General features: G+C 44.4%; 1 protein-coding gene across 1 annotated transcript in view; it reads left to right on the top strand.

Moving 5' to 3' along the window:
• LOC131683174 (alpha-actinin, sarcomeric-like) overlaps window positions 1-10,135 on the top strand; it is a 346,976-nt gene that overhangs the window by 44,745 nt on the left and 292,096 nt on the right. The gene's annotated exons all lie outside the window — the stretch shown is intronic.

Genomic DNA, 10,135 nt, shown 5'->3' with positions numbered 1-10,135 from the left:
CGCGTACAGCTCTGAGCACTCTTTATCCCACCACAGGGTGGGAGACCGTCCATGGGTATTCGCGCTGGGTACTGGTTTAGTCTGAGCTTGATTCGCACTGTCGAGAATCAAGCCAGCCAAAAACCTGTACTCTTCCTCCGGAGGAAGTTCTTGAGTGGATTCGATTTTAACGGATATCGCGGTCGCGTAACTCTTCCAATCAATGTTCCGTGTGAGGTCATACGAGGCATTGATTGTTTTCGATGGTATTGAACCGTTAGCAATTGAAATCACGATAGGCAAACGATCGCTACCGTGGGGATCAGGGATCACCTTCCACATGCAATCTAACTGTAGCGATGTCGAGCAAAGCGATAAATCCAACGCGCTTGCGCGTGCTGGTGGTGTAGGAATCCGCGTCATTTCTCCCGTGTTTAAGATGGTCATGTTGAAATTGTCGCAAAGATCTTGGATTAATGTTGATCTATTATCATCATGAAGACAACCCCATACCGTTCCGTGCGAGTTAAAGTCTCCCAGAACTAGCCGCGGTGCCGGTAAGGATTCCGTGATATTACAAAGCGTTCGGTGCCCTACCGAGGCTCTAGGAGGAATGTAGATGGAAGCAATGCGAAGGTCTTTACCTTTGATTAAAACTTGACAAGCGACAATTTCAATGCCTGGTGTTGAAGGGAGGTTAATTCGGTTGAAAGAATAGCACTTTTTGATCCCCAAAAGTACTCCTCCATAGGGGTTTTCTCGATCCAGACGAATTATATTAAAGTCGTGGAAGTTGAGATTTATATCGGAAGTTAACCAAGTTTCACATAATGCGAAAGCATCACATTTTAAACTATTTAGTAAAAATTTAAAGGAATCGATTTTCGGGAGGATACTTCTGCTGTTCCACTGTAGAACAGTGATCGAATCGGTGACCTCGTTCGATGACTTAGCCATCGAAGGATACGATCGCTGCAAGGAGGGGCCATTTAGTAGTCAACTGCTTCAAAAATGTTTGCACTATAGGGAGAAAACGTATCAGAAGGCTTTTAAGAGGATCAGTAACATTGAAAGCTGTGAAAATTAAGTCCACTATGTCAGAAAATTTCATTAGTCCGTTACTGGACTGAGTATCTGTTTGAAAAACGGGGACACTTGGGGTTTTTGGTGTCCCTGGAAGTGGTGGGTACTCCTTGTTAGAATTAATATTTCCAAGTCCTGGAGCAAATTGCTTCGGCTTTTGTGCATCACTTCTGTTGGATTTATTGGTTGTAGATGGCGCACTCTGAGTGGACGACACCTTGGCACCCTTACGAGGCAATGTAGGGGAGGCTGGATTTCTCCTCTTCCTGGATTCCCCTGGGTTAACCAATGATGTTCCCTCTTGTGGGTCGTCAGATTCTTGCTCAACGCCAGCCAAAAGAGCAAAGGAATTTTCGGAAGGGACAGATGGCGAAGCATTCTTTAGCATTTCTGCATAAGAGTGCCTCGAGCGATCCTTAAGGGAGCGCTTAATTTTATCCCCGCGCTGCTTGTACGCCGGGCATGACTTAAGAGCATGCGGAGGGCCCCCGCAGTAAATACACTTCTCAGTTTCTCCACCGCAAGCGTCATTATTGCCACAATAAGTGGCTGTGTGGCCCAGTTGCTTGCAATTGCTGCAGTTCATTACCCGCGGTACAAACAGGCGAACGGGTAAGCGAACCCTATCCAGGAGGACATAGTTGGGAAGAGCAGACCCGGAGAAAGTCACCCGAATCGAGTCTGACGGAGAATAAGTCGTCTTATCATTTTCTGTTTTTGCGGAATACAATTGCTTGCATTCCAGAATCTTCACCTTTTGAAGTGAAGGGTCCTTAAAGCAGCCAACCCCGTACTTCAACAGGTCTTCGCACTTTAGACCCGGTTCGGCGACTATTCCATCGATCTCCACTGCCCTACAAGGCACATACACTCTGAATTGTTTCGTAAAACGCTCGCTGCGAGCAATCTGGTTTGCCTGATCGAGGTCATTTACTATAACGCGTATCTTATTAGCTCAAACAACTGTTATCTGAGCTACGGCCGGGTAGTTAGCAGTCAGCTCCCATGATATTTCTAGAATATTGGGCGATTTCTTGTTGGGCCGGAAATACACCACCCAGGGTCCATTTGAACTGGCTGGGTATGTTTTAATACGAGGAGGACTGGGGGAATCAGGGGAGGGAGTAATATCGGGTTTATCCGGTAAATCCATGGGAATATCATTCCCATCCAATGTTCCTTCGCCCTCGGCCATTTAGGCACGAGGATAGCACGTGGTGTAAACGAGAGATGAAACTTGTATTCAGGGTAAAGGGAAAAGTAGACCGATCGGGGAAAGGGAAACGAAAGAAAGAAAAATAATACTTAGCTTATATAGCGGCGTGTCCGGCAATTCTGGTATTCACTTTACCAGCCTGGGCACCGGCGAACAAAGACTGCCTCAAACAATAGTTGACCTTCACTGTCAATATATATTCTTGTTCACTTTATGCACAGCACCAGAAAACGAACTGCTTCGATTGAGAGCTCGGAGAGTTATGAACATTCACGATTGATTAGATTTATTTATTAATGTGAATGTATGCTAAGTCTTGTAATAAAACACTCAAATTGAAACTATTTGATATGTTATCGAATACATACGGCCTGATTGAAGCTTTAGAAGATTTATTTTGGCTATTTCTGTTTTTGGCGACAGTAATAACTCGTTTGTATCATACGTCTCCCAACCTTTGAACGGAACGGATCGTTATATTTCACAGTGGTGCTCGGTGTGTAAATTTTAGTGAGTCAAGGTCATCCTTTGTTCGTTCGTTAGCAGCCGTTCTGCTGGTGCCGACAGTAAATCCAGTACATTGTTTTCGCTGGTGCGGAACAATCGACGTTGTTTGCAGATAAGTTTTGCTTTATTTTTTTTTCCTCGTTTGCTTTCTTTCCTTTTCCCTACTTTTACTCTACCTTGTAATCAAATAATAAGACACATTCCCGTTTATATAACGCTCTGCCCTCGTGCTTAAATGGCCGAGGGCGAAATACCATCTGATGCAATCATGGAAGTCCCTGATCCCCCTAATACTCGCATTGCTCCCCGTATAAAGCAGTACCCAGAAGGTTCCTCTGGGCCATGGGTGGTATATTTTCGGACCGGAGAGAAACCGGTTAATATATTAAAACTTTCTCGAGATCTGACTGCTAATTACCCGGCCGTAACTCAGATAACACGTGTTCGGGCAAACAAGATACGTGTTCTAGTGAGTGATCTCGGCCAGGCAAACGCGATTGCTTGCTGTGAGCGCTTTACGCGGGAATTTAAAGCGTACGTGCCTTGTGTGGCCTGTGAAATCGATGGGGTAGTGTCCGAACCGGGCCTGAAATGCGAAGAACTGTTGGAGCACGGGGTTGGCTGCTTTAAGGACCCCTCTCTTGAACAGATTAAGATCTTAGAATGCAAACAATTGTATACCGCAAACACCGAGGGAGGTAAGACTACCTACTCTCTATCAGGCTCGCTTCGGGTGACATTCGCCGGGTCCTCTCTTCCCAACTACATCCTCCTTGACAGGGTTCGCCTACCAGTTCGCCTGTTTGTACCGCGGGTCATGAGCTGCAGCAATTGCAAGCAGTTGGGCCACACAGCCACATATTGTGGAAATAAGAAACGATGCGGCAAATGCGAAGGAGAGCATGAGGATGACTCTTGCGACAAAGAAACTGAAAAGTGTATTTGCTGCGGGGGCCCTTCACATGCTCTTAAATCATGCCCTGCGTACAAGCAGCGCGGGGATAAAATTAAGCGCTCCCTTAAGGAACGCTCAAGGCGTTCTTATGCAGAAATGCTAAAGAATGCTTCGCCATCTGTCCTGTCCGAAAATCCCTATGCTGGTTTGGCTAACGTTGAGCAAGAATCTGACGACCCACGAGAGGGAACATCTTTGGTTAACCCAGGGGAATCCAGGAAGAGGAGAAATCCAGCCTCCCCTACATTGCCTCGTAAGGGTGCCAAGGTGTCGTCCACTCAGAGTGCGCCATCTACAACCAATAAATCCAACGGAAGTGATGCACAAAAGCCGAAGCAATTTGCTCCAGGACTTGGAAATATTAATTCTAACAAGGAGTACCCACCACTTCCAGGGACATCCAAAACCCCAAGTGTCCCCTTTTTTCAAACAGATACTCAGTCCAGTAGCGGACTAATGAAATTTTCTGACATAGTGGACTTAATTTTCACAGCTTTCAATGTTACTGATCCTCTTAAAAGCCTTCTGATACGTTTTCTCCCTATAGTGCAAACATTTTTGAAGCAGTTGACTACTAAATGGCCCCTCCTTGCAGCGATCGTATCCTTCGATGGCTAAGTCATCGAACGAGGTCACCGATTCGATCACTGTTCTACAGTGGAACAGCAGAAGTATCCTCCCGAAAATCGATTCCTTTAAATTTTTACTAAATAGTTTAAAATGTGATGCTTTCGCATTATGTGAAACTTGGTTAACTTTCGATATAAATCTCAACTTCCACGACTTTAATATAATTCGTCTGGATCGAGAAAACCCCTATGGAGGAGTACTTTTGGGGATCAAAAAGTGCTATTCTTTCAACCGAATTAACCTCCCTTCGACACCAGGCATTGAAATTGTCGCTTGTCAAGTTTTAATCAAAGGTAAAGACCTTTGCATTGCTTCCATCTACATTCCTCCTAGAGCCTCGGTAGGGCACCGAACGCTTTGTAATATCACGGAATCCTTACCGGCACCGCGGCTAGTTCTGGGAGACTTTAACTCGCACGGTACGGTATGGGGCTGTCTTCATGATGATAATAGATCAACATTAATCCAAGATCTTTGCGATAATTTCAACATGACCATCTTAAACACGGGAGAAATGACGCGGATTCCTACACCACCAGCACGCGCAAGCGCGTTGGATTTATCGCTTTGCTCGACATCGCTACAGTTAGATTGCATGTGGAAGGTGATCCCTGATCCCCACGGTAGCGATCATTTGCCTATCGTGATTTCAATTGCTAACGGTTCAAGACCATCGGAAACAATCAATGTATCGTATGACCTCACACGGAACATTGATTGGAAGAGTTACGCGACCGCGATATCCGTTAAAATCGAATCCACTCAAGAACTTCCTCCGGAGGAAGAGTACAGGTTTTTGGCTGGCTTGATTCTCGACAGTGCGAATCAAGCTCAGACTAAACCAGTACCCAGCGCGAATACCCATAGACGGTCTCCCACCCTGTGGTGGGATAAAGAGTGCTCAGAGCTGTACGCGGAAAAGTCCACTGCATATAAGGCCTTCCGGGAAGACGGGTTACCCGCTAGCTATCAACAGTACGCGTCGTTAGAAAGGCGAATGAAGAGTCTAATGAAAGCCAAAAAACGCAGTTATTGGCGCCGGTTCGTCGACGGGTTAACGAGAGAAACAGCGATGAGCACTCTTTGGGGTACGGCTCGACGTATGCGTAATCATAATAGTACCAACGAGAACGTGGAATATTCAAACCGTTGGATATTCGCTTTCGCCAAGAAGATCTGTCCGGACTCTGTCCCGGTACAGAAAACGTACCGCGCCGCGTCTTCTCACGATACCGCGAACGAAACACCGTTTTCGATGGTGGAGTTCTCACTTGCTCTCTTATCGTGCAACAATAACGCCCCAGGGTTAGACAGAATCAAATTCAACTTGCTGAAGAATCTGCCTGACACTGCAAAAAGGCGCCTGTTGAATTTATTTAACAAGTTTCTTGAGGGTAACATTGTCCCTTATGAATGGAGGCAAGTGAAGGTCATCGCCATCCAAAAACCAGGAAAACCAGCCTCCGACCACAACTCGTATCGGCCGATTGCAATGCTGTCCTGTATTCGGAAGTTGTTCGAGAAAATGATCATGTTTCGCCTCGACAATTGGGTTGAAGCAAATGGCTTACTGTCAGATACACAATTTGGCTTCCGCAAAGGCAAAGGGACGAACGATTGCCTTGCGTTGCTTTCTACAGAAATCCAAATGGCCTATGCTAACAAAGAGCAGATGGCATCAGTCTTCTTGGATATTAAGGGGGCTTTTGACTCAGTTTCTATCAACACTCTGTCAGAGAAGCTGCACCAGCATGGTCTTTCGCCAATTTTAAATAACTTTTTGCTAAACCTGTTGTCTGAAAAGCACATGCACTTTTCGCATGGCGATTTAACAACATCGCGATTTAGCTACATGGGTCTTCCCCAGGGCTCATGTCTAAGTCCCCTGCTCTACAATTTCTACGTGAATGACATTGACGATTGTCTTGCCAATTCATGCACGCTAAGGCAACTTGCAGACGACGGGGTGGTCTCTGTTACAGGGCCCAAAGCTGCCGACTTGCAAGGACCATTACAAAATACCTTGGACAATTTGTCTGCTTGGGCTCTTCAGCTGGGTATTGAGTTCTCCACGGAGAAAACTGAGTTGGTTGTTTTTTCTAGGAAACGTGAGCCGGCGCAACTCCAGCTTTTAATAATGGGTGCAACGATCAACCAGGTTTTCACATTTAAATATCTCGGGGTCTGGTTCGACTCTAAAGGTACCTGGGGATGTCACATTAGGTATCTGAAACAGAAATGCCAACAAAGGATCAATTTTCTCCGAACAATAACTGGAACATGGTGGGGTGCTCACCCAGGAGACCTGATCAGGTTGTACCAAACAACGATATTGTCGGTGATGGAGTACGGGTGTTTCTGTTTCCGCTCCGCTGCGAACATACACTTCATCAAACTAGAGAGAATCCAGTATCGTTGCTTGCGCATTGCCTTGGGTTGCATGCACTCGACCCATACGATGAGTCTCGAAGTGCTGGCGGGCGTTCTTCCGCTAAAAAATCGATTTTGGGAACTCTCATATCGATTGCTCATCCGATGCGACATTCTGAACCCGTTGGTAATTGAAAACTTCGAGAGGCTCGTCGAGCTTAATTCTCAAACCCGATTTATGGCCTTGTACTTCGACTACATGGCACAGAGCATTAATCCTTCTGCATATACTCCCAACCGTGTTCGTTTGCTAGATACTTCTGATTCTACTGTATTCTTCGACACATCCATGAAGGAAGAGATTCGTGGAATCCCGGACCATATACGCCCGCAGGTGATCCCCAATATATTTTATAATAAATTCCGAGAAGTCGACTGCGACAAAATGTTTTACACTGACGGATCAAATCTCGATGGGTCCACTGGCTTCGGTATCTTCAACAATACTATCACCGCTTCATTCAAGCTCAATGATCCCGCTTCAGTTTACGTCGCAGAGTTAGCTGCAATTCAGTACACCCTTGGGATCATCGACACTCTGCCCACAGATCACTACTTCATCGTTTCGGACAGCCTCAGCTCTATCGAGGCTCTTCGTGCGGTGAAGCCTAAAAAGCAATTACCGTATTTTCTGGGGAAGATACAGGAGTCCTTGTGTACGTTATCTGAAAAATCTTATAAGATTACCTTTGTTTGGGTCCCCTCTCATTGTTCTATCCCGGGCAATGAAAAGGCCGACTCCTTAGCAAAGGTGGGCGCATTAAATGGTGACATATACGAAAGACCAATCTGCTTCAATGAATTTTTTAGTATTTGTCGTCAGAGGACGCTCAACAGTTGGCAAACCTCGTGGAGCAATGGGGAACTTGGACGATGGCTACATTCGATTATCCCAAAGGTATCAACGAAGCCTTGGTTCGGGGGGATGGATGTGGGTCGGGATTTTATTCGTGTAATGTCCCGACTTATGTCCAATCACTACACCATGGATGCGCATTTGCGGCGTATTGGGCTTGCGGAGAGTAGTCTGTGCGCTTGTGACGAGGGCTATCACGACATCGAACACGTTGTCTGGGTGTGCGCCGGGTATTGTGACGCCAGGTCTCAGTTAAAGGAATCCCTTCGGGCCCGAGGTAGACCACCCAATGTACCAGTCCGAGATATGCTGGCAACTCGTGATTTCCCCTATATGTCCCTTATTTATACCTTCATAAAAACGATAAATATCCCAATTTAGCCCCTCTCTTTTATTTCTCGTTTTTAGAGTTTCCTCCTGCCTTGTGGAACCGATCAGCTCCAGAGTGCCACTATGTAACCGCCGTCGCCCTTACCACTACGCCTGCATAGAAGGAAACTGAAGCGAGAGCGACTCGAGGTCCGATGACTTTTGAAGGATTCCCCGCGGGTCCGAAGAATACCATCCGCCAATCCGGTACTCGACGACTTACTAGACTGAGGCGCAAATTTGATACGCTGATCTCCCTCCCCCCCCCCCCCCCCGCCGTTCGAGCGAAAGTTGCAAGTTTTGCTCTTCTTTCCCTGTCTCTCCCCTGTCTTTGATACAACTGCTGCTACACTGATGCGGAAATAAGCCACCCTTTGAATATCTTGACCAAGCATAAGTTTTAGTTAAAAAAATTCAAATTAGTATTCTGTATTCCTAGTTTTAAGATAGCTATAATTTTTACTCTTTATTGAAACTCTTGTCCTCCATCTTGTAAATAGAATTGAATCCCTAGTTTTAAGATTTCTGTGAAATTTCTCATAAATATTTGTTCCCCCTTTTGTGTACTAAACTATATTGTTAGTTTTAAGATAACCGTAAAATATTTCGTAAAATATTATTACTCCCCCTCTTGTATATCAAAGTGAATCCCTTGTTTTAAATTTTTTTCATAAAAAAATCTTTTGGCCCTCTTTTGTATATTGAATCTTATTTCTAGTCTTAAGATAGCTGTAAACTTTCTTTTCCTTTGTAAAAAAAAATATTTCAACATTGTAACCTCCTAGTTTTAAGATATCCAAAATGTAAAAACAAAAGCATTTGGCACCGCCAAGCTAACGCATTTGTGCCTATCAAATAAACGAAATGAATAAAAAAAAAAAAAACTCGTTTGTATCAATACCATTCTTTGAGCCATCTTTGTTGAATTCTTCACATGAAGCTAATAATCGTACAGTTTGATAATTACTGAAATATTTTCCGAGTATGCTCAAGATTTCCGAGCAAACTTTGACGTGCCTAAAACGAAACAGTGGAACCTACAAATCATCATCACTCTCCATGAGTTCCTCAATGTAGGCATCTTCAGAATAAAAATCTTCACCATTGATATCATCCGTGGACTGAACAGATTCAGAAAAAGGTTGTTCAGAATCGATTAGAGTTTGTTGTAAAATTCTTTTTTGTTCGATTTCATAATATGTGTTGGCGGTAGCACTCAACACAGAAAAGTCCACTGACATGATAGAGTGATTGACCAACCGGTTTATTGCTATCGTCCTTTCTCTGTTCAAAGCGGCCTTTTCTTTTGACGCCTCCACCAAAAGTTCACCCGTTCTAGCCAGTTTCAAGCTCGCATGAGCAACACTTCCATGCGCTTGCTGTTCCAGATTACTGGTTTTTTGACCTTTTGGACGTACAGTTGTGGTTGAAGTTGTGGGTTCACTTACTTCTGTGGAAGTTTCATCCACAGACTGCCTACGTTTACATGGTAAGACCTGAAATTTGATATATGAAAACAAAAAAAAGTTAATAATCAAAACAATAAATGTATAATTGTTTCGCATAAATGTTTATTTGCTTTGTTTATGATTGGGGTGATAGTTAATAGAGTACAGTCGTGATTCGCTGGTTGGACACTTTTTAGCTGGACCGCTTTTTAGTTGGACGTCCGCTAGTTGGACCATTGTCCAACTAAAAAGCATCTAAACGTCAAAATCTCATGTCGAATTTATTTTGACAATCTATCTAACAATCTTTTACACTACTAATGTCTTCTTTGAAGAGCTTTTAACATTTGTCAGTCGGTTCAACTAGCAAATCTAATTCGGTGGTTGGACAGAGGCTGTGGCCAACCAGCGAATCTCGACTGTATTTGAACTTATTACCTTTCCATCCTGGTATAATTTCCATTTTGGTGCATTCTCCAAAAGCTTATAAGCATGTACAAGCGTGAACGGAGTCTTTGTAGATGTGTTGTACAATGTCAAAGCCTGATTAAAAAAATCTGCAGGCGACGCTCCACTTTGCTGGCGACACAAAATTTGAGCGAGACAGCCAGCGAACTTACTGCAAGCCTTGCTTATCAACAACCACCTGGCTTTTATTCCGC

Source organism: Topomyia yanbarensis, chromosome 2 (assembly GCF_030247195.1).
Source record: "Topomyia yanbarensis strain Yona2022 chromosome 2, ASM3024719v1, whole genome shotgun sequence".
Lineage (NCBI taxonomy): Eukaryota > Metazoa > Arthropoda > Insecta > Diptera > Culicidae > Topomyia > Topomyia yanbarensis.
The sequence above is the reverse complement of the archived record's forward strand: the minus strand, read 5'-3'. Positions and strand labels throughout refer to the sequence as shown.